This window comes from Mauremys reevesii, linkage group 12, assembly GCF_016161935.1.
Source record: "Mauremys reevesii isolate NIE-2019 linkage group 12, ASM1616193v1, whole genome shotgun sequence".
NCBI classification, from domain to species: domain Eukaryota; kingdom Metazoa; phylum Chordata; order Testudines; family Geoemydidae; genus Mauremys; species Mauremys reevesii.
In genome coordinates, this window is record NC_052634.1 from 27950289 (window position 1) to 27974438 (window position 24150).

Consider the following 24150-nt stretch of genomic DNA (forward strand, 5'->3'; position numbering starts at 1 on the left):
TGCATTAGCCAATCCAACCATTCGGCACTTGCAGATGGGCACCTCTGTATTGTGCCTGAGTCTTGTACAGCTGTGAAAGGCTGGTAGATGCCGATATTTTCCCATCTTTTTAACCTGCACTAATACCAGGCCAGGACAGGGCTGGGAAGAGAGAGAGCAGCAGGTTTCCAATTGTTTCCTGCTCGCTTTTTCTTGACTAGCTTCACCTCTGCACCAACTTGCACTTTTCCTATGTGAGCCTGGCTAGCTCAGTTGGCAGAGCATCAGACTTTTAATCTGAGGGTCCAGGGTTCAAGTCCCTGGTCAGGTGATAAACTTCTCACTATGAGTGTAAAAATCTCACTTTCTGGAGTCTTCTTTGGTGTTACTCTTTCTCTTCAGGATTTTCCTTTCCTAAGAAGAGCCTTTGTGTGGGGGGGATTGAAGGAACAACTCCTTGACATCCCCTCTGTCCTTGCAGCCTGGAGGAATAAAGGCCTCTGGGCATAGAGCATGTTCCTCCCCTGCGCACACAGACACACACACACAGAATATCCCTAAGGAATTAGAATCACCTGCTGCCTTCCCCTGTCCTGCTGGATCCCCAAATGAAGATGCTCTTCAGCCCAAACCCATGTCCCCTCTTTTCCCAGTGCCCCTCAGACCCAACCCTCAGTCCCTCCTATGCTCACTGCTCCTCACTCCCAACCAGAGCCTGCTCCTCTTCACCCTTCTCCTCTGTCCCAACCCACAGCCCCCTCCTATTCCCAGTGCCCCTCAGACCCAACCCACAGGCCCCTCCTCCTCACGCTGCTCCTCAATCCCAACCCACGGCTCCCTCCTTCCCTCCAGCAGCAGGTGCTTCAGACCCCCTCAGGAAGATTTTCTTGAAAGGTTTCATGTATGAGTCTGCATGTGGATTTTACAGTATGTTGGAAATAGGTTGGGTTGCTTGCCGAAATGATCACTTGTGGCTGGTGTTGGATTCCCAGTCTCCTTGTTATTGGGGCAGGAGAAACAAAGGGTCGTTATCCTTGATGTGTGAATCAAGGACTCAACCCTGGGTGTAAACTAAATGAGCTGCCCACAGATTCTGGAAGCCACAATGAGCATTTGGTGCGATAGCTCAGACCTTTCCCTGTCCCAGAGAGAGGGGGTCACCTGCAAGGGGCTTGGACCACTGACCTATCAGCTCTTAGCTCCCAAACTTTCAGTAACTCTGTTATCAGTGCCAGTGAGTGTCATTTAAACCATAAGAAAAACCACACTGGGCTAGACCAAAGGTCCATCTAGTTCTGTATTTTATCTTCTGACAGTAGCTAATACCAGGTGCTCTAAAAGCATCTTAACAAGGCACCACTGGGAGTTGAACCCAGCATCTCCTGTTTACAAAACAGGTACTTTAACCAGCTAAACCAGGGTGCCTGCCTGTGGCTAAAGTAGAGTGTCTTCTCACACCTGACTCCCTGCATCCACACCTGGGCCCCACAAAGCAGAGCAGCAGGTGAGGTTTTTCTTGCAAGCTGCGTGTGTGTGTGTGTGTGTGTGTGTGTGTGTGTGTGTGTGTGTGAATCTTTGGCCAGGTCTGCACTACAAAGTTATTTCAACAGAATTATATTGCTCAGGTGTGTGAAAAACACACTATGCTCCCTCGGTCGGCAATGCCACATCTGGTGACAAAACTGCCCTATTTTGGTTACCAAATAAAACCACTTTGATGAGCTTTTTGCAGCAAACTTAAAGTGACAGAGTGTCAGTGTAGACGCTGCTGTTCATTATATCACCATAACTGGCCTCATCTAGTATCCCACAATGCCCTCTGTGAACTCGCCTGCCCTGCATTCCTGCTACAGAGCCATGGGCCCCTCCCCTTTCATCGCTCCGGGAAGTTCTGACAGCTGAGCCCGCTGCTCTGCTCCGGCAGCCAGGAGCAAATCACTGCCGTGGATGCTGCTCTCTCCCGCACTGTGAACACAGAGCAGGGTGGCGGGAACTTCCTTACATGGGGGGGCACCGGCATCCAAACTATGACACCCCCATGACACCCCTTCCCTCGAGGAGGCTCTTACCTTCTAAACAGGGACGTCTGTTTTCTAGTAAAATCACTAAAAGGGAAGGAGAAAACTCGAAAGAGGTTCCTCCTGGCGCTCACGTACGTGAACCCGAATACTCCCTCAGTCCTCAAAGAGAGACCTGGAGAAGGAGACTTGCTGAAGCAAAGCCACAGGGGTCTCTGAGGTTTCCCTGGCCCCTCGCCCCGTCCTGCCTGGCTGATGTCAGCATCTCTCTGTGAGGTCACCACCTCCCCACCACCTTTGACCAATAGTCTGAGGTCCTGCAAAAGGCCTTTGTGATGTCACTGCCTGTCACGGACTCACAGATCGTGCCCACTCTTGGCCCTGTGCGGTCCATGGGGGGTGCCCCTTTCAGTGCGACAGCCCTTCTCGGGGGTCCACTCTCTCTCGGGGTCAGGCCCCTCCACCTCCTGGAGCCGCACCTCTCTGAGCCTTAGCACGTCTGTCTCTCGCCGTGGGCCCCCTCAGGGAGTCCACGCGCTCTGGACCCCCTGGGCCTCCTCATCCCCGAAGGGGTTGATGCCCCCTGTTCTCTAGACCGGAGCGACTCTCAGCCAGCGTAAAACAGGAGGGTTTATTGAGAGTTGAACACAGCACAGGAAACTCTCAGGGCCTCAGGCCTGGCCTCCCTCAGCCCAGCACATCCCAGTCCCCCTGCAGCCAGGTGGGCTCTGCCTGCTTCCCCTCGCCAGCCCCGAGCCCCCCTGCCCCCAGCTGGGCCTCCGATATCCCCGGCCCCAGGCCCCGCCTCTGTCCATTGTCTTTTCTCCAGGTAAACAGGGTTGCCTGGGCCTCCTCCCCTCTCCGCCCCCCTCTGGCTGGAACAGGTTGGTCACGGGGTCCTCTCCCCGCAGCCCATTGTCCTCTCACTGGCCAGAACTGGCTGTGACTCCTGAGCTGGGTCTCCGGGTCACCAGGTCACCAGTCACTGGGGTCTCCATCCTCCAGGCCATCAGCCAGGGTCCCAAGTCCCTCTCCGGTCCTCTGTAGCAACAAACTCCCTCTCCCCTCACCTCGTTAAACCAGTAACACCTGGGGACACTGAGTCCCGCTCCCTGTGCATGCAAACCACTGGAAAACACAGAAAACCCTAAGAAAATCCCCCACTTCGTCACAGAGCCCAGCACCTCTCCTCCTCTGGGCACCTAGAGCAGAGGCGGCTGGTGCTGACGGCTCCAAGGGAAGGCTTAAAAGCCACAGAGCAGCCGAGGGCAGGGCCAGAGGAGGGCAGGACCATGCCTAGGTGTGGCCTTCAGACAGGCACAAAAACACCCAGCCAGGCTGCTTCCTGCTATGCCAAACCCCACTGAAGGCCACCCGCAGACCAGCATGTGGGGAGGCAGCTGATGCTCTGTGGCCAACATCAGAAGATGGTAGGAAAGCAGGGCCAGCCCCCCTGGTGGCGCCTCTTACCGTTCCCACTCTCCATGCTCACTTTGGCAGTGGGGCAGGAGATTTTTCCCCAGCTGGCGAGAAGCAGAGAAACACCCAGGCTCCGAAGACGCTATGTAGCAAGTACCCTCCAGCACAGGGACAGGCGCACACTTGGAAGAGGGAAACTGCTCCACACGCTAGCCCGGGCAGCCGCCCATTTTCTCTGGCAAGTCAGGAAGGGCAAAGGCAAGACTGGAAGCACCTGGGGCTCATGCCCCAGCCTTTGTGATACCCAACCCCCAACTCCTTCCTGGGGCTCTAGCTGAAGCCAGAGCATTGGCCTGAGCGGCCAAGAAGAGGTTCCAGCCCTGAAGGGAGCAGGACTTTCAGCACAAAGGTAAAACTGCATAAGCACAACCACGAAAGGACTCGAACCCTCAATCGCCTGATCCGAAGTCAGACGCCTTATCCATTAGGCCACGTGGTCACACAGAAAAAGGCCCTCCAGGCACTTCTTTGGAAAAGGCAGACACTGACGCATCCAACGAAGTGGGAGTTCACCCACGAAAGCTCATGCTCCAATACGTCTGTTAGTCTATAAGGTGCCACACGACTCTTTGCTGCTTTTGCAGACACTGTGTTTCTCAGGTCAGCTACTGAGGGGGGCTGAGACTCTCTGGGCACAAGAAGTCGAGTTCCCAGTGAGATGTGAGACTTAATTCTCTGGAGCCAGGTGCAGGGCTTTGGCAGGGTGTCATAAAATTCACCCAAGCCCCAGCTGCTTAGATCTAGGAAGCCTCCCTCTCCCATCCCCCCTGTGGCGGGTGGGTTGGTGGGTGCTGGGGGAGGGGGCATTGCCTTCCCATGTGGCTTCCTGCCTCCCCTGTGCAGCCTGCAGCGCCTCACTGGGGGTAGGGGATGGGGCTTCCCCGTCCCCAGCGTGGGGCAGGAGTGAAGGGGCTGCAGGGTGGTGGCTGGGGGGCGGGGACGGAGAGGGCAAGTTGTCACAAAATACACCCAAGCCCCAGCTGCTCAGGTAGGTCTATGAACCCCCTCCCCCATCTCCCCTGTGGTGGGGAGGGGCACTGCCTTCACATGTGGCTTCCTGCCTCCCTGACCCCTGCTGCAGCCTGCTGCCCCTCACCACAGCCTCACTGGGGGACGGTGGGAGGGGATGGGGCTGCCCCCCCTTCCCCAGTGTTGGGCAGGAGTGGGGGCTGGGGCTGGGGTGGGGGCAGGGGGGGAATCATAGGGTCAAACACTCACGGAAGCCCCAGCAGCTGCTAAGGTGAGTGAGGTCCGTCTCCTGGCCGGAAGTCCCCTTCGCGTCTCCTCCAGGTAGGGGCAGGGGAGGGGAGGGCTGCCAAGCACGGCACGGACCCCTCCACTCCCCTCCCCCTCCTGAGGTGCTACAGCAGCTTGCACTGCTATTATGCTGTAGCCCTTAGGCGGCGGCAGCAGCAGCAGCAAGGGAGAGAGACGCGCGCTGCGCGCTCTTTACGTTCAGGCAGGGAAGCTCCAGGGCGGGGGGAAGCTCCAGCCCTGGTGGCGGCGGCGGGGGGGGGGAAATGAGAGGCGGGGGGGCGCTCCAAGCAGGGGAGAAACCTAGCTCCAAATATTGGTGGAGCAGAACCCCTGACTGTGCATATTCCTGGGGCTAAAGCCCATATAAGTTGGTGCCCATGGCCTCCACGAGTGCCAAACTCTGACCAGCTGAACCAGGCAAGCCACGGGAAGCTTCTCAAGGTCTTTCCCTGGTGTGGGCTTGGATGCGAAAAGCACCTGGCCGTTCATCAGCTGTTGCAAGAAGTGTGCAGAGTAGGAGTAGCGATGGGGCTGTAGCTTTCCACAGCATCTCAATTTGGGCAGCTTTCCATTCCCCTTTTCTGTGTAATGTCCCTCCCACGGGTTTCACTTGCGGAGCTGTACGACTCTGGCAGGGTGGCCATTTAGAAATCTTTTCCTTGCTTTTCTTTTTCGCCTGGCCCCAGCGTTAGGACCGTTTGGGTGTTTCAGTGTGTGTGTTTTCCCATTTGGAGGCATTTGGAAGTTTGGAAGGGGAGCCGAAAGAGGCGTCTTTTTCACAAGCAAGTTGGCTTTCTGCACAGGTAGGGCCCTTGGCCGTAAAGCTCAGCTCAGTCAGTGCGTCTGCATGGGGTTCCTCCAGTGCCTCAAGAGCCCGTGCTAAACTCTCGGTGTGGGGCGTTTGGCTTCCGCCAGTCAGAGTGCCGTGCCTGCGTCTTCCCACGGCCGGCTCCCGTGAGGCGCGCATAACTTGGGAGGAAAGGGGTAGAAGAGGAAGCAAGTGAAGCTGACTTTGAGTGCTGGTACCCCTGGATGGAGTGGTCCTCCTGCTCCTTCCTGTCGGAGGGGTGGGCTCGAGTGTGGGCTTGGGGGGTCTGGCTGTGGGCGGTGGGAGGATGGTGTCCAGGGAAGTCTCAAAGGTCACCCTGCACCGGCGGAGTGTGAAGCCTCTCCCCTAGGTTGGGGTGCCGAGTATTAAGCCTTCCTCTGTGGCTTGGGCTGGGGAGCGTGATCCGGCGTCGGGTACATTTGGGTGGAGCTGGTGGCCGGCAAGAATTTGGGCCATCAGGTCAACCCTCTGTGGACAATGGGGGTGAGCCGGCAGGCCTGCGATTTTGGCTACGCGGGCCGGCAGCTCAAGCCTGGCCTCCTATGAGCCTGGAAGGCAGCCGGCCGGGCTCACCCGTCTCCTCCCCAGGACCAAGTTCCTTTCAGGCAGCAGGTGGAGCGAGGAGCCCAGGGAGGAGAGCCCAAGGAGGTGTCCGGAGCCTCCTCCTGCCCGGCGCCTGCGCCCTCGCCCAGCAGGGCTCTTCCCCGCTCCTGGCCCACCTGGTTTTGGCCTCTGCCACCCCTAGCAGTCAGCCAAAAGAGCAGAAGTCACCTTTTCCCTCCTACAGTGGCCAGCATGGGGCTTGAGCCCATGACCTTGGCGTTATTAGCACCATGCTCTAACCAGCTGAGCTAGCCGGCCTACAGGAAGCCCCTCCTTGCCTGACCCTTTTGGAAGGAGTCACTGGCTGGCGCGGGGAATGATGTGGCCTCCATTATCGAATGGATGGATCAAGACACCATCTGCCAAGGTAGGGGAATTAGCTCAAGTGGTAGAGCGCTCGCTTCGCATGCGAGAGGCAGCGGGATCAACACTCGCATTCTCCAGTGGCAAGGCAGCCGCAGGGCCTTCTCTTGCCCTTCTTTTAGAAGCCATGGTCAGTCAGCCGGCTCAGCTCCTCCAGTGGCCTCCATCCCTCTCCCCGCTTGGCCTCCCAAAAAGCCAGCCCTTGCGGAGCAGAAAGCTCTTCCTCCCCGGCCCTTCTCCCCCTTGCGCTGACTGGGAGGCTGGAGACAGCTGGGGGAAGTTAGCTCAAATGGAAGAGCATGGGAGAAGTAGTCAGACCCATACACACATTCTCCAGCCTGCTCTGCTCTGCTGTGCTGTGCTGGGCTCTAGTGGGGGACCTGCACCTTTCTTTCTGAGCTCTCACTGGAGCACAATCCCTTTCCTCCTCCCTCCCTGCTAGTCTACGCCAAGCTCATTGGCCGGGAGGGAGAGCCACTCAAATACAGAATTACTCATATCCCAGGGGTCCATGAAGGGAATGAGGAGATGGGCGGGGTGGCACGCGATACCAGCTCAGCTGAGACCGTGAGACCTCGCAGCCTCCTGATCTCAGGCAGCATGGCAGCCGTGGAGCAGAGCAGAGCAAAGCACGCAGACAGCTTGGAGACAGCCAAAGCGGGGAAGGGCTGCGTTGGTCTGGAAGAGGCAGTCGGTGGCTGTCTATCCTGGCGGAGGCAGGGTCGTTTTGCTGTATGCTGGGCCAGGGGCCAAGGAGCCTGCTAGAGTTGCTGAGCTGGGCCTGCTCCTGGCTTTGCTTGGGTTAGAGGAAAGTGGTGAAGATAAGAACGGCCCTCCTGGGTGAGACCGATGGTCCATCTAGGCCACTATCCCGTCTTCTGACAGTAACCGATGCCAGGCGCTTCAGAGGCAATGGCCAGAGCAGGCAATCGTCAAGTGATCTATCCCTGCGTTGTCTTCTGAAGTTTGGTGCTTGTTTCTGGGGCTAACTCTCAGCCCAGACACACTCCAGGGAGGGAGCGTTGGTGTTTGTGCCGAGGAGCGTGGCTGGGACTCGGACCCCCTTCCCCAGCTCTGGGTAGCGCCTCGCCCCCACCCCCCCATTTCAGGCTGTGTTCTGCTTAAGGCCACAGTGCCCTTGCCTTTTTTTGCCCAGTGCCTGAGAGTCAGGCCAGCTGTGGGGAATTAGCTCAAGCGGCAGAGCGCTCGCTTTGCATGCGAGAGGTTGTGGGGGACGCCGCCCGCATTCTCCAAGCCTGTCGACTAAGGGCTCCTGATGAGCCTGGTGGACGGGAGAGCCGGCCATCTGACTTTTGGCCTTGCTGCACGTAGCGGTCAGGCCGAAAAATCAAAAGCCATCCTCCCCAGGCCCACAGCCACCCAGGGGCTCCTCTGCACCATCTTGCCTGAGCGGGTGGAAGTGGAGCCTGGAACTGAGCTGATGCGCTGAGGGTTATTTGCACTGTGCGCTTCACATGGAGGTGAAAACACGGGGCACAGATCTTTGAGCACAACCCCCGTCCTGAGGAATGGGGGGGGGGGCTGCATAAAGAGAGACCGGCTCTCCCTGGCGGGGCTGCAGCGGCTCTTCACAGGGTCAGTCCCACTGCCAATTGGTACCAGAGTTTTGAAAACCTCCTTTCCTGAGCAGGCTCCTCTCTCTCTAGGGAGACTGGCGACCCCAAACTTCCCAGAAACCATCATAGCGAGGCCAACCTGAGCACAGACACCTGCTCAGCACCCCGGGGTGCAGCCCTGAACTCCGGCAATCAGCTACACTCAGCTGCCCACCCAACAAGCGTTACAAGCAGGAGCCTTTGTGCCCCGTGTGTTCAGGTCCCTCCCAGCGCCAGCTTTAAACTCCGCTGCTCAGTTCTAAGCTTTGGCCACACGGGGGCAGCCCGGAGCTCAGCCAACGCCTCCCGTTGCTGGTTGCGTTTCCCGCTCCTCGTGGCAGGTTCACACCCCGCAGGCAGAGCTCTGAATCGGAGCCAAACCGTTCCCCAAATCCAGCGCTTTAGCAGCAGCTTTGCTAGGAAAGCGCTGACGTCCCCAATTAACGTAAGAGCCAGAGCGCTGTGTCCAGGATCCTCTATTGGGCCCCTCACCGTGGTGTCTGACAGGCGCCAGGAGAAACCAGGGAAATGTTTTCATGGCATTTAAGGGCAGAAGGGGCCATTAGCTCAGCTAGTCTGACCCCGAATAACACAGAATTACACCATGACACGTATTGATCCCACAGACCTTAGACAGATCAAAGTGTTTCAGCCCTCAGGAAGGAGGCTAAACTGGGTGCCAGAGGCAGCGAACAAGGGGCCCCCAAGGCAATGGCAGGGAGCTGACGAGGTGAAATATGCCCAGATGTTCCCAGCAGGCGACCCACCCCCATGCTGCAGAGGTGGGAGTCCCTGTTCCTCCTGCCCTTAAGAATCTCTGGTGGTAAGTGAGTCCCCCCAGTTCCCCAGATAAGAATCCTCCATGTGGTTTCCCTGGCTTCACCTCCAAATAAGAACATTGTGTGGAGGGGGTGGGAGGCAGGTTCTCTGGCAGATCTGTAAAGGGGGACTGTGTCTCCCTGTCTGGCCCAGGCTCCTGGGAGGAAGTGATCTCAGTGTGTCTGGTTGTCTCCAGTCCTCCCACCCATAAGAATCCCTGGTGTGTGGGTGTCCCCCCGCCCATTAAGGATCCGTGTTGTGCGGATGCCCCCGTTCTTCTCATTAAGAATGGTGCAACAGAGCATATGGGTGTGTCCCCCACCCCATGAACTAGCTCCCATGTATGGTTCCCCTGCTCCCATCCAGGCTCTGTGGGTGTCACTGTTCCGCTTTTCAAGACCCGTGTTGCAGGGGGCGTCCCTCCCCCCAAGTCAGAATCCCCAGCGTGTGGGTGCTCCCATCCCCCCCTGCAGTCTCTGTGGTGTGTGGGTGTCTCTGTTCCCCTTTTCAAGATCCGTGTGCAGGGGGGCGTCCCTCCCCCCAAGTCAGAATCCCCAGTGTGTGGGTGCTCTGCGGGGGGAGGGGGGTCTTAAAAGAGACCGTGTCTCACTGTTTTGCCCAGGCTACGCTGCAGGGGCTACTCACAGGTGTGATCCCACTACTGATCGGCACAGGAGTTTTGACCTGCTCTGTTTCCGACCTGGGCCGGTTCACCCCTCCTTAGGCAACCTGGAGACCCTGAGCTTCCCAGGGATCACCATATTGATGCTGAACTTAGTGCGGACACCCGATCGGCACAGCTCCCTGCAGCCCAGAACTCCTGAGCTCAAGCGATCCACCAGCCTCAGCCTCCCCAGGCGCTGGGATCAAAGGCACCAGCCAGGGAGCCCAGCTTGTTTTGCTGCCTGGCAGCTGGAGCTTTAAACTCTGCTTGTGAGCTCTGTGCCTTGGTCAGATGGGGACAGCCTGGAACTGGGAAATGCTCCTGGTTCCCCCGCCCCCGTCTCATGTGGAGCTGCAGGCGCCGCTGTCCTGCCAGGTAAGATCCCGGATGTTTTGGTGCCCCCCATCTCCCATCCAGGAGCCCAGGTGTCCGGGTACCTCTGCCCCCCATACAGAATCCTGGGTGTGTGGGTGTCCGTCCCTCTGCAGAGGATCCCGGAGTGTGGATGCCCTTGTCCCCCCCTACAAGATCCTGGGTGTGTGGGTGCCACTTTCCCCCCCGTAGATCTCTGGTGGGTGGGTCCCCAGGGTGTGAGTGCTCCCATCCCCCGATACAGGCTGGGGGGGTATAACTGGCTCTCCCTGTCCTGCCCAGGCGGTGCTACAGCAGCTGTTCACAGGGGCAGCAACCCCACTGTCAGCCTGCAGCTTTAACCTGCTCCAGGGGTGACCTGCTTCACCCTCCTGTGGGAGCCTGGGGACCCCGAACTTCCCAGAGTCACCTGATTGATGCTGAGCTTAGCACAGACACCGGCTCAGCATGGCAGGGTGCAGCCCTGACCATAGGCGGCAGGTTTGTATAATTTTTGGTGGGGCCCAAAATGGTGGTGCCCCCCCCACTCCCGCCCTGTAAGCCGATATAAAATGAAGCTACAACACGTCAGTACCACAAGATTACAAGGTTGGAGAAGGGGTAGGGGGTTCCAGGGGCCAGTCAAGGGACAAGGAGCAGGGGGGGTTGGATGGGGCAGAGGTTTGGAGGGCAGTCAGGGGACAGGCAGCAATTGGATAGGCATGGGAGTCCAGGGGTTTATCAGGGGACAGGTAGGGGTGGGGTCCGGCGGGAAAGTGGGGGGGGGTCGCAGGCGGGGGCTGTTGGGGACAAGGAGAAGGGAGGCTTAGATAGGGGCTGGGGTCCCAAGGGGCAGTTAGGGGCAGTTGTCTCAGGAGTGGGTAATGGGGGACAAGGACCAGTGGTGCTTAGATAGGGGATGGGGTCCTGGGGGCAGTTGGGGCAGGGGTCTGGGGAGGGGCAATCAGCGGCCAGGGGCTGGGATTCAAAGGGCTCTGAGCTGCTGGCAGCCACGGGGAGCCCTGAGCCCTTTAAATCCCAGCCGCCGCGGCTGGCATTCAAAGGCCTCTGGGCTCTCTGCCCCTGCGGGCAGCCCCGAGCCCTCTGATTCCCAGCCGCGGCGGAGATTTAAAGGGCTCTGGGCCCCCGCAGTTGCAGGCAGCCCAGAGCCCTCTGATTCCCGGCTGTGGCTGGGATTTAAAAGGCTCTGGGCTCCCTGCAGCAGCGGGCAGCCCAGAGCCCTCTGATTCCCAGCTGCGGCTGGGATTTAAAGGGCTCTGGGCTCCCCGCGGTTGCAGGCAGCCCAGAGCCCTCTGATTCCCAGCCACGGCTGAGATTTAAAGGGCTCTGGGCTCCCCGCGGTTGCAGGCAGCCCAGAGCCCTCTGATTCCCGGCTGCGGCTGGGATTTAAAAGGCTCTGGGCTCCCTGCAGCAGCGGGCAGCCCAGAGCCCTCTGATTCCCGGCCGCGGCTGAGATTTAAAGGGCTCTGGGCTCCCCGCGCTTGTAGGCAGCCCAGAGCCCTCTGATTCCCAGCCACGGCTGAGATTTAAAGGGCTCTGGGCTCCCCGCGGTTGCAGGCAGCCCAAAGCCTCTGATTCCCAGCCGCGGCTGGGATTTAAAAGGCTCTGGGCTCCCTGCAGCAGCGGGCAGCCCAGAGCCCTCTGATTCCCAGCCGCGGCTGGGATTTAAAGGGGCAAAACCTAGCTCCAAATATTGGTGGAGCAGAGCCCCTGATTTTGAATATTCCTGGGGCTTTAGCTCCACGAGCCCATATAAGTTGGCGCCCATGGCCCTGACCCCTGACAACCAGCTTCCCTCCGCCTCCTGCTGCACAGCGAGGATCCCACGTGAGAGCCTTTGTGCCCCACGTGTCCAGCCAGGTCGTTCCAGCTCCAGCTTTCAACTCTGCTTGTGAGCTCCCATCTCCGGCCACACGGGGGCAGCACTAACGGCCTCATCTAAATTTGACCCTTCAGACCGCAGATTATAACCCAGCGGGCAGATTATAGCCCAGGAAGCCAAATCCTTCCCCAAACTGACAGCTGAAGCAGAAGATCCCCTTGGAAAGATCAGGAATTTTGCCTTTAAAAACAAGGAAAATGTGCATTGGTCTCTTCTGTCTACAGCGAGAGATTGAAGAAACTCAATTGATTTCATTGACTGGAGGTTAAGAGGGGATTTAGTCACTGATTTTAAATACACAGTTTTAAAAATTCCCAGAGGGGGGAATATCTGATTTGAAAGGGTTCTTTAATTCACCAGACAAAGGTTGAACACGACCCCCTTGGTTTGCAGTCAATGTCACAAAACGCCAACTGGAAATTACCATTTTTTAACCGTGAGGCTAATTATCTAGTGGAACAAGTTCTGTGCAGGAATTGGTTAAATCCCCATCACTGCCCTGTGTAAATGAAGACCGCAGCTCTTGCTGCAAGACACCTGGTGTGTGGGTGTCCCTGTTCCCCCTTCAGAACCTCTGGTACATGGTGCTTCCCTCCTCCCAGTTCAAGATCCCCATCATGTGGGTGCTCCCATCCAGGATCTCTGGGGTGTGTCTCTGTCCCCCACCCCACGAACTAGCTCCCATGTGTGGTTTCCCTGCCTGCCCCCATCCAGGATCTGTGGGTGTCGCTGTTCCCCTTTTCAAGATCCGTGTTGCTTGGGTGCGTCCCTCACCCCAAGTCAGAATCCCCAGCGTGTGGGTGTTCCCATCTCCCCTCCAGGCTCTGCGGGGGTGTCTGTATACAAAGAGACCGTGTCTCACTGTCTTGCCCAGGCTACACTGCAGGGGCTATTCACAGGTGCAATCCCACTACTGATCAGCACAGGAGTTTTGACCTGCTCCATTTCCGACCTGGGCCGGTTCACCCCTCCTTAGGCAACCTGGGGACCCCAAGCTTCCCCAGGATCACCATATTGATGCTGAACTTAGTGCGGACACCCGATCAGCACAGCCCGCTGCAGCCCAGAACTCCTGAGCTCAAGCGATCCGCCAGCCTCAGTCTCCTCAGGAGCTGGGATCGCAGGCACCAGCCACAGAGCCCGGCTTGTTTTGCAGTTTGGCAGCTGGAGCTTTAAACTCTGCTTGTGAGCTCTGTGCCTTGGCCAGACGGGGACAGCCTGGAACTGGGAATGCTCCTGCTCCCCCCGCCCCCATCTCATGTCGAGCTGCAGGCGCCGCTGTCCTCTGATGTAAGATCCCGGATGTTTCGGTGCCCCCCATCCCCTGTCCAGGAGCCCAGGTGTCCGGGTAACTCTGCCCCCCATACAGAATCCTGGGTGTGTGGGTGTCCGTCCCTCTGCAGAGGATACCGGAGCGTGGATGCCCTTGTCCCCCACTACAAGATCCTGAGTGTGTGGGTGCCACTCTCCCCCCCTAGAAGATCTCGGGTGCGTGGGTGGGTGCCCCTGTTCGCCCTTACAGCATCCCTGGTGCACGGGGGCCTCCCTCCGTCCCAACTCAGGGGCCCCAGGGTGTGAGCGCTCCCATCCCCCGATACAGGCTGGGGCGGGGGAGGGGTATAACTGGGTCTCCCTGTCCTGCCCATGCGGTGCTACAGCAGCTGTTCACAGGGGCAGCAACCTCACTGTCAACCTGCAGCTTTAACCTGCTCCAGGGGTGACCCATGCGGGTCGGGAGTGAGGGGCACCAGCAGAGCTGAGAGTCTGCAGGTCAGGACTGGGATAGCAGGGGCTGCGGGTCGGGAGTGAGGGGCACCGTCAGAGCTGGTTGACGCCTAAGGGGCTGCGGGTCGGGAGTGAGGGGCACTGGCAGCGCAGTAACTGGGGAGCTCAGCGGGAAATCCAGGGGGCTGCAGGTCGGGAGTGAGGGGCACCAGCAGAGCTGTGGGTCTGGAGGTCAGGACTGGGATAGCAGGGGCTGCGGGTCAGGAGTGAGGGGCACCACTAGAGCTGGGGGGAACCCAGGGGGCTGCGGGTCGGGAGTGAGGGGCACCGGTAGAGCTGAAGGAAGCCCAGGGGTCTGTGGGTCAGGAGTGAGGGCCACCAGCAGAGCTGTGAGTCTGGAGGTCAGGACTGGGATAGTAGGGGCTGCGGGTCGGGAGTGAGGGGCACCGGCAGCACAGTGACTGGGGAGCGCTGCGGGAAGCCCAGTCGCTGCAAGTCGGGAGTGAGGGGCACCAGCAGAGCTGTGGATCTGGAGATCAGGACTGGGATAGCAGGGGCTGCGAGTTGGGAGTGAGGGGCACCGGCAGAGCAGGAGGGAGACCAGGGGGCTGCGGGTCGGGAGTGAGGGGCACCGTCAGAGCTGGTGGACGCCTAAGGGGCTGCGGGTCGGGAGTGAGGGGCACCGGCAGAGCTGGAGGGAGACGAGGGGGCTGCGGGTCGGGAGTGAGGGGCACCAGCAGAGCTGTGAGTCTGGAGGCCAGGACTGGGATAGGAGGGGCTGCGGGTCGGGAGTGAGGGGCACTGGCAGCGCAGTAACTGGGAGCTCGCGGGAGCCCAGTCGCTGCCGGTCGGGAGTGAGGGGCACCAGCAGAGCTGTGGGTCTGGAGGTCAGGACTGGGATAGCAGGGGCTGCGGGTCAGGAGTGAGGGGCACCACTAGAGCTGGGGGGAACCCAGGGGGCTGCGGGTCGGGAGTGAGGGGCACTGGTAGAGCTGAAGGAAGCCCAGGGGTCTGTGGGTCAGGAGTGAGGGGCACCAGCAGAGCTGTGAGTCTGGAGGTCAGGACTGGGAAAGCAGGGGCTGCGTGTCGGGAGTGAGGGGCACCGGCAGAACTGGTGGACGCCTAAGGGCCTGCGGGTCGGGAGTGAGGGGCACCAGTAGCACAGTGACTGGGGAGCTCCGCGGGAAGCCCAGTCATGCAGGTCGGGAGTGAGGGGCACCGGCAGAGCTGTGGGTCTGGAGATCAGGACTGGGATAGCAGGGGCTGCGGGTCGGGAGTGAGGGGCACCGTCAGTGCTGGGGGGAACCAAGGGGCTGCGGGTCGGGAGTGAGGGGCACCAGCAGAGCTGTGGGGCTGGAGGTCAGCACTGGGATACCATCCAGCCTGATGGTAAGCGATGCCCAGCTGAGCCCATGGCCAGTACGTCCTGCTCCACCCACGGCCGGGCTGGGAGTCAGGACTCCTGGTTCTTCTCCCGAGCTGTGGCAGGGCAGTGCAGGCTAGTGGTTAGAGTGGGGGTTGGGAGCCAGGGTATCCGGGTCCCACCGCTGGCTCTGGGAAGGGAGTGGGGGCGAGTCGTGGTGCCCCCCCCCGGCTTGAAGTGGTTTCCATCCTGTGCAGGGTTTACAGTTTTGTTCACTGGCTCTCAGCACCTCCCACTATACAAATTGTCCCAGTGCCGCTGGGTCTAGTGGTTAGAGCCGGGGAGGCCGGGAGCCAGGCAGGGGCGGTGGGTGTAAGGGGCCCGGGGAGGCACCTGGCCTGTGCTCCACCCAGAGGCCCTGCTCCCACTCGTCCTCTCCCCCACAAGGCCCCATCCTCACTTCGCCCTTTCCCAAGCTCCATCCGGCCACATGGGGCCGTGGGGGTAGAGGCCGGGGGTGCAAACGGCAGAGAGGCAGGTGGGGGGGGCCTTGGGGTGGGGGCGAAGAGGCACAAGTGGCAGGGCCTCGGGGTAAGAGACGTGAGAGGTCGGCGGGGGGGGTCAGGGGAGTGGAACAAAGGGGTCCGGTGGGGGGCGGGTGGGCGGGGCTGAAGAGGCGGGTGGGCGGGGCTGAAGGGGGAGTGTGGGCGGGGTGGAGGGGGCGTGTGGGCGGGGCTTTGGCAGGAGGAGGCTGAGTGGCAGCAGGCCTTGGGGCAGGGCCACAGTCCGGGCCCGCCCAGCCTCCCCAAGTGGAGGAGTCCCAAGCTGCCCATGGAGCCAGGACTCCTGGGTTCTATTCCTGGCTCTCCCACAGACTCCCAATCTGAGCTGGTGCAGCCCATCTCGCCCTCCCTGGTGCCTCAGTTTCCCCCGTGTGAGACGGGTCCCAGTGTGAACGGCTGCAGCGCCGTGGAGAATCTCGTCCCTTCTCCTGGCGGCTCCTTGGGAGCCCTGGGGAAGCAGCCAACTGCTGCAGCCCCTGGCTCCCGTCTGGGCAGCCCGGGGTGGGGGTGGGATCTGGGCAATGGGAGGAAGGAATCCCCCCTTCCCCCACCCCACCCCGGGGACATGGGGGGAGGCTGGTGCTGCGGGGGCAGGGAGTCCTGCAGCCCTCGCAGGGGAGAAGGGGCAGGTTCCCGGCTTGGCTGCTGATGGGGGCGGGGTGGGGGGCACTGCTGGACTGGGGGCTCCCCCCTGCGGGGTGGAGATGGAGCACGGCCTGCTGGGAGCGGACGTCTCCTCTGGATGGGGGAGGGTGACACTGGCCAAATTGTGGGAGCCCCTGTCCCCCCCCCAGACAAGGGAGGGGCCTCTCAGCCTTGCCGGCTCGTCTCTCTTTCACCAGGATCGGCCCAGCACCTGGCCTGGCCCAGACCCCCCTTCCTCAGCGCCAGCAGCTGCCCATTGTGGGGAGTGGAGCGGCCGGGGGGTGGGGGCCTCTCAAGCCCCCCGGGGAGCAGGGCGGGGGCACGGGGGGGCAGGGGCTGTGATGGGGGGAGGTGGGTTGGAGAGATGTCGTGGGGTGAAGCTGGGACTCGGGAATGGGGCAGGCTGCAGGGAGGAAGTGTGGGGGGGGGCCACCGGCGGGGAGCTGGGGGGGTGGGAAGCTGCGGGGGGGCCACAGACGGGGGGGGTAGTGGTGACACCGCAGGGGGGGCTGCTCAAGAGGCAGTGGGCTGGGGGGCAGGGTGGGAGCTCGGACAGGGGTGGGGGGGTCAGGCCGTCGCGGGTCTCCCTGTGACTGGCACCAGACTGCAGGGAACCCCCCAGCCGGCAGCGCCCCCTGCTGGGGGCTCTGGTCACTGCAGCCCCCCCCCGATGCACCTGCTGGGGGCTCGGGTCACTGCAGCCCCGATGCACCCTGCTGGGGCTCTGGTCAGTGCAGCCCCCGATGCACCCTGCTGGGGCTCTGGTCACTGCAGCCCCCGATGCACCCTGCTGGGGCTCTGGTCACTGCAGCCCCCGATGCACCCTGCTGGGGGCTCTGGTCACTGCAGCCCCCGATGCACCCTGCTGGGGCTCTGGTCACTGCAGCCCCGATGCACCCTGCTGGGGGGTCTGGTCAGCGCAGCCCCCCCCCGATGCACCCTGCTGGGGGCTCTGGTCAGTGCAGCCCCCCCGCTGCACCCTGCCGGGGGCTCTGGTCAGTGCAGCCCCCCCCCATGCACCCTGCTGGGGGCTCGGGTCGGGGCAGCCACCCCCCATGCACCCTGCTGGGGGCTCGGGTCACTGCAGCCCCAACCTCACACTGGAACTGGGCGGGGAAGGTTTCTCCTCGCGCCCCCATCGGTCCGGGCTCGGCCTCCTCTTCCCAGGGGCTGTCTCGGGAGCGGCGGAGTTTCCGCGCGGGCGTCACGTGGCCTTGACGCGTTCGCGAGGCGGCTCCGGAGCAGCCCAACCCCCGAGCTCCCTCCCCACTGCCGCCCCTCCCCCTCCCTGCCCCGCCCCAAACACCCCCCCGAGCTCCCCTCCCCCACTGCCGCCCATCCCCCTCTCTGCCCCGCCCCCAACCCCCCCGAGCTCCCCCTCCCCCGATGCCGCCCATCCCCTCCTGCCCCGCCCCCAACCCCCAGGCTCCCCTCCCCACTGCCGCCCATCCCCTCTCTGCCCCCGCCCCAACCCCCAGGCTCCCTCCCCACTGCCGCCCATCCCCTCTCTGACCCCGCCCCACCCCTGAGCTCCCCTCCCCAGAGCCGCCCATCCCCTCTCTGCCCCGCCCCAACCCCAGAGCTCCCCTCCCCACTGCCGCCCATCCCCTCTCTGCCCCCGCCCCAACACACCCCAGGCTCCCCACCCCAATGCCGCCCATCCCCTCTCTGCCCCGCCCCAACCCCACCCCGAGCTCCCCTCCCGGTGCCGCCCTCCTCTTCTGCCCCGCCCCAACACCCCAGGCTCCCCAGTGCCGCCCATCCCCTCTCTGCCCTGCCCCCAACCCCCGAGCTCCCCCTCCCCGGTGCCGCCCATCCCCTCTCTGCCCCGCCCCAAGCTCCCCTCCCGGTGCCGCCCCTCCCCTCTTCTGCCCCGCCCCAACACCCCAGGCTCCCCTCCCCAGTGCCGCCCATCCCCTCTTCTGCCCCGCCCCTAACACCCCCAGCTCCCCCTCCCCAGTGCCGCCCATCCCCTCTTCTGCCCCCACCCCAAACACCCCCGAGCTCCCCTCCTCCAGTGCCGCCCATCTCCTCTCTGCCCCGCCCCAACACCCCCCGAGCTCCCCGTCCCCCACTGCCCCCCAAACCCCACATCTGCCCCCGCCCCAAACACACCCCGGCACTGCTCCTGGTTTGGGGAGGGGAACAGGAGAAAGGACAAAAGAAGCAAGAGACGAAGAGAAAGGAGGGAGGGATGGATGGAGGAAAAGGTGAAACAAAAAAAACAAACCCTAATGTCCCCAGTGATTTTAAGGGACAAAATCCCAGGTACGGAATAAAATTCTGCCTCCTTAAGCTCGTGTTTTCCATGCCTAGAATTCAACTGTCACCAGATGGATCAGACTGAACAGGTTTCAAACCTCGAGGAGGCTCTTACCTTCTAAACAGGGACGGCTGTTTTCTAGTAAAATCAGGAAAAGGGAAGGAGAAAACTTAAAAGAGGTTCCTCCTGGCGCTCACGTCCATGAACCCGAATACTCCCCCAGTCCTCAAAGAGAGACCTGGAGAAGGAGACTTGCTGAAGCAAAGCCACAGGGTCTCTGAGGTTTCCCTGGCCCCTCGCCCCTCTCCTGCCTGGCTGATGTCAGCATCTCTCTGTGAGGTCACCACCTCCCCACCACCTTTGACCAATAGTCTGAGGTCCTGCAAAAGGCCTTTGTGATGTCACTGCCACACCCCTCCCTTGCTGGGCTAATGTCCTGCCCCTGGCCAGGCACTTTGGAGGTTTGAGCTACTCCCTGTGGATCACCCCACTCAAGGAGTGTTCGTTCTAGGCAGCAAGCCGGCTAGACAGGAAAACATCAGACGCTGCTCCCAATGCTACACTCAGTTTTTCAGAAATTAGTCGACTTTATGACCAGAAGAGACCATTAGAGCATCTAATCTGACCCCCTGCATATCACAGGCCTCCTGTATGACACAAGAGCTACTTTTGGGGGCAACACATTCCAGAAAGGCGTCTAGTCTTCATTAACTGACATCAAGAGATGGAGAATCCACCACTTTCCTTGGTAGCTTGTTCCTGTGGTGAATCATCCTGGCTGTTGAATATTTGTGTCTTATTTCTAATATGAATTTGTCTCTTTTCACCTTCCAGCCACTGGGTCTTGTTATTCCTTTCTCTGCTAGATTCAAGAGCCCTTTAATACACAACCTTTTCTCTCCATTAAGGCCCTTCAACACTTCAATGAAGTCACCTTTCAATCTTCTTTTGATAAGCGAAACAGGTTGAGCTTGTTCAATAGCTCACTAGAAGGCATTTTTTCCAGCCCTCAGAACATTTGTCATCAGACTCCTGAACTACAGCTGGATGTGGTTCTTGTTCTTCTGCACAACATAGCTCCTGGAGAAGAGGGATCTGCAAATGTGCATTCATATGATACCTTTGTTTAATTGATGAAAAAATAAACTAGACACTTAGAGGATTGGAACTGATTTCAGCTGATGGACAGCTTCGCTAGGTTTTTATGCATTTGGACCGCGAAATCTTGAGTGTTTACATTCATATCAAGCACTCCCGTATAGAGGAGCCCCTGAACAGAATGGAGAATGGAAATGAAAATGTTTTCCTTTTTTTAAAAAAAAGGAAAGAAGGTTATAAGAGAACACTGGGGTTTAAACTGAGGATCACTGGAGCTGCAATCAACCACTCTACCACTGAGCTATACCAGCACAATGAGCTGAATAGAGAATTGTGATTTTCAGGACTTTGAAGGACAAACCCTGCTTCATCGAGGTCCTTTGCCATTCCCAGACCATGGGTGCCAACTTATATGGGTTCGTGGAGCTAAAGCCCCAGGAATATTCAAAATCAGGGGCTCTGCTCCACCAATATTTGGAGCTAGGTTTCGCCCCTTTAAATTCCAGCCGCGGCCGGGAATCAGAGGGCTCTGGGCTGCCTGCAACCGCGGGGAGCCCAGAGCCCTTTAAATCCCAGCCGCGGCCGGGAATCAGAGGGCTCTGGGCTGCCCGCTGCGGCGGGGAGCCCAGAGCCTTTTAAATCTCAGCCGCGGGAATAAGAGGGCTCTGGGCTGCCTGCAACCGCGGGGAGCCCAGAGCCCTTTAAGTCTCAGCCGCGGCTGGGAATTGGAGGGCTCTGGGCTGCCGCAGGGGCAGAGAGCCCAGAGCCCTTTGAATCCCAGCTGTGGCGGCTGGGATTTAAAGGGCTCAGGGCTCCCAGCGGCTGCCAGCAGCTCAGAGCCCTTTGAATCCCAGCCCCTGGCCGCTGATTGCGCCCGCCCCAGACCCCTGCCCCAACTGCCCCCCAGGACTCCCCCCCCCTATCTCACCACCACTGGTCCTTGTCCCCCATTACCCACTCCCGAGACAACTGCCCCTATCTAAGCCTCCCTTCTCCTTGTCCCCAACTGCCCCCTCCTGAGACCCCACCCAACTTCCCCCCAGGACCTCACCCCCTACCTGTCCCCTGATAAAACTCCGAGACTCCCATGCCTATCCAATTGCTGCCTGTCCCCTGACTGCCCCTTCGAACCTCTGCCCCATCCACCCCTGTTCCTTGTCCCTTGACTGGCCCCTGGAACTCCCTACCCCTTCTCCAACCTTGTAATCTTGTGGCACTGATGCGTTGTAGCTTCATTTTATATTGGCTTACAGGGCGGGAGTGGGGGGGGCACCACCATTTTGGGCCCCACCAAAAATTATACAAACCTGCCGCCTATGTCCCAGACCACAGGTGGTTTTAAAAATGGGGTTTGATTAAACTTCTTAAATGTGGTAAACACCACAGCTTGCACACCCACCGATATAGCTTCTCCCACTGACATAGCTGCCACCTCTTGGGAAGTGGATTAACTGCACCCACAGAAAACTCTCTCCCATCAACATAGAGCCGTGGTTCTCAAGCTGTGTGTCAGGACCCCAAAGTGAGATGTGACCCTGTTTTAATGGGATTGCCAGGGCTGGCATTAGACTTGTTGGTGCCTGAGGCTGAAGCCAAAAGTCTGAGCCCCACCACCCAGGGCTGAATCCCTCAAGCTCAGGCTTTGTCTCCCCTGCCTCTGCTCAGTGGGGAGGGGCTTGGTGCTTGATCCCTCTTTCCAGGGCCATGTAGTGAGTTTTTTTTTTGGCAGAAGGGGGTTGCAGTGAAAGGAAGTTTGAGAAACCCTGGCATAGAACCTCTGAATATGTCTAGACTTGGCCCTGTGGCAGATCAGACACTGAAAGTGCAGCCATGGAGACACCACACACCAGCCTTGCCTAACAGGCAAGAATCAAACCTCCACAGAAAAATGCCTGTTATTGTTTAACCCATCTCCCTAAGCCCTCAGCCACCACCACTTAACAAAGGGGTTTTTCTACACTATGGTTCTGGTCTCACTGAAGGGTCATTTCCAATTGTTTGCTCAGACCAGCATTAGGGAAAATGGTGCCCTGGGCAAAGCTTGTACTTTGGCACTTCCCCATTGCCCCTGGACGATCCCCACTCCCCCTTTACCGCTAGCTCCTGCACTCCCAGCCCTTGCACCTCCTTCACCCCTAAGTCCTGCCCCCTCCTGTGCCCCCTTTGCCCTTAACTCCCTGAGCCACCAGCCATTGCCCCGCTCCTGCAGCCCCTCACATGGCTCCAGTGCTGGGGGCCCCGCACTTGTTCTCCCTTTCCCTGGGCTTTGGCATCACTAGCCCCTGCTTAGCGAGTAGGGTTCAGTAGTTCCCAAAATGTGGGGCATGACTCCTAGGGGGACACAGAGGAACATGCATGGGGGCACCTCAGGGCCTGAGCCAGCCCCTATGGAGGGAGCCCCACTCAGCCCCACTCTGCCCCAGTTCTTCCCCAACCCCACCCTCAGCCTGGGCCCCTGGTTCCCAGCTCGGCCTCGACCCCCTTTCCCCAGCAAGCAACGGCCCCACTCCCAGCCCCGGTTCTTGACTGCGGACTAGGGGGATTAGGGATAGAGGAGGGTGGGGTTACCAAGGTGCATTGTGGGAAGGTGGGATTTAGAGAGCCCAGAGTGGATGGGTGGGGGTGGGTTGGAGTTCCAGCCCCTCTGCCCAGGCAGCTCCCCCAGCCTGACACACACACCCAGCCCCGCACCGCCCCACCCAGGGCTCCTCAGCCCAGAGGAGCCCCGGCTGAGTGAGGAATCAGAGCCCCGAAATTACCCTGGGACCAGCATGATCTGCCCATGACAAAGTGTTGATCCTCGCTCCCCCCAGCCCCACTCTTGACACCCACACACTCCATCCCCATTCTGTGCACACACCTTGGGTCACTGTGACATTGAATACTTCAATTGGATGGGGGGCCCAGCACCATGGCTATTCCCTGCCCCCCAGGGCTCACGGGGCCGATTGGGGGCACAGGGGGCATGATCCAGTGCCAGCCAAGGGTGGATCAGAGGTGGGGATGGGGCTGTGGTTTCTGCACCACCCAGTTTCTGGCACAGGCTCCTTCGAGGATTTGCATTTCTTGATAGTTTTCACCAGTGATGAGCTGCCAAAATCGTAACAACCGGTTCCCTCCTCCTCCTCCTCACCCCATGAGGGGTCATGCCCCCCACCGGGACTCCTGCCCCATCCAACCCCCGCCATGTTCCTTGACAGCCCCCACCCCAGGACCCATGCCCCATCCACCCCCTTCCCTGTCCCGACTGCCCCTTGCCACCACATCCAACTCCTTCTCTGATTCCTGATGGCACCCTGGGACCCCTACCCCATCCAAACACCCCTTCTCTCTGTCCCCTGACTGTCCCTGGAATCCCTATCCCTAACTGCCCCCACTGCCCCATCCAACCCCTGCTCCTTTCTGACTGCCTCCCCGACCAGTGCCCCGTTCAATCCCCCTGTTCCCTGCCCGCTGACCGCTCCGACACTAATCCATTCCCCCCCACCAACTCCCCTGCCCTCTATACAACACAACCTCCCTGTTCCCTTACCGTCCTACCTGGACCCGGGGCCAGCCCCGGGGGCCGGGCAGGCAGGAGCCGCGCCGCCCGGCTGGACCCGGACCCGGGGGGCCGGGCAGGCAGGAGCCGCCCCCCCCCCCCAGCTGGACCCAGCCCCGGGCAAGCAGAAGCCGCCCCGCAGCTGGACCCGGCCCTGGGCAGGCAGGAGCCGCGCCCACCCCGGCTGGACCGGGGCTGGGCAGGCAGGAGTCGTGTCCCCCCCGCGCGGCTGGACCCAGGGACGAGCAGGCAGGAGCCGCCCCCCCGGCCCGCTGGACCCGGGCCGGGCAGGCAGGATTACATGATAATCAGTAAGAACAGAAGGCACAGATATCATTACAAGTAAAACAAACAAAACAAGCTTTCTAGTGACTAAAACTTAACTTCATAGAGTTACAATCTTTATCTAAGCAGGCAAGGTCCCAGGCGGGTGTTGTGTGAGGAGCTGTGGAGGCCCGAAAAGGCGTCCTGCTGGGCAAGGGCAGGTGAGGAGGGCCAGGGCTGTTGCTGCGGCCAAAGCCTTTGGGAAGCAGAAGAGGGCCAGGGCTGCTGTTGCCTGCTGGGGCCCATGCGACGGTGTAGGTGTACGCTGACCATAGCTGGTCTGTGGGAGCTGGACCCACTCACCGTGCCCCTTTCCTCGTTAGTATAGTGGTGAGTATCCCCGCCTGTCACGTGGGAGACCAGGGTTCGATTCCCCGACGGGGAGGGTGACCCCTTTTGAAGGGGGGACAAAGAAATCCCTGGCCTTCCCGCCACATGCCTTCCATTCTCCTTCGACGGCCACTTCCCTTCGCACCCCGCACTGATGACTTTCACATCCAGAGAGACAGTTACCTCGCAAGGACACGCTCGCCCTAGCCAAAGCCTCCCCCGGGGCCTGCACGTGGGGGCACGTTTCAGAGCGGCAAAGGGAAATAGGCTGGCCAGGGCCATGAGGACAATGGCCCAGACAAACGGGGAGGGACTTGGTCCAGGGGTGGAGGAAGACAGAAAAAGGGACAGGCATGGGATTGGCTTCCTCTCTTTTTTCCTTTGCTCAGCATTTGACCTGTGACTGTAATGGGGAGA

At 60.2% G+C, this 24150-nt stretch overlaps 3 non-coding genes across 3 annotated transcripts; 2 read left to right on the forward strand and 1 right to left on the reverse strand.

Annotated features, from left to right (window-relative positions):
• The first annotated feature begins 237 nt into the window (after nt 1-237).
• TRNAK-UUU lies at nt 238-310 on the forward strand. Its single transcript has one exon. It is a non-coding gene; the product is annotated as a tRNA-Lys (tRNA).
• Nucleotides 311-6349: 6039 nt separating this feature from the next.
• On the reverse strand, nt 6350-6423 carry TRNAI-AAU. Its single transcript has one exon. It is a non-coding gene; the product is annotated as a tRNA-Ile (tRNA).
• A 17293-nt stretch (nt 6424-23716) lies between these two features.
• Nucleotides 23717-23788, forward strand: TRNAD-GUC. The gene has a single exon. It is a non-coding gene; the product is annotated as a tRNA-Asp (tRNA).
• Nucleotides 23789-24150: the final 362 nt, after the last annotated feature.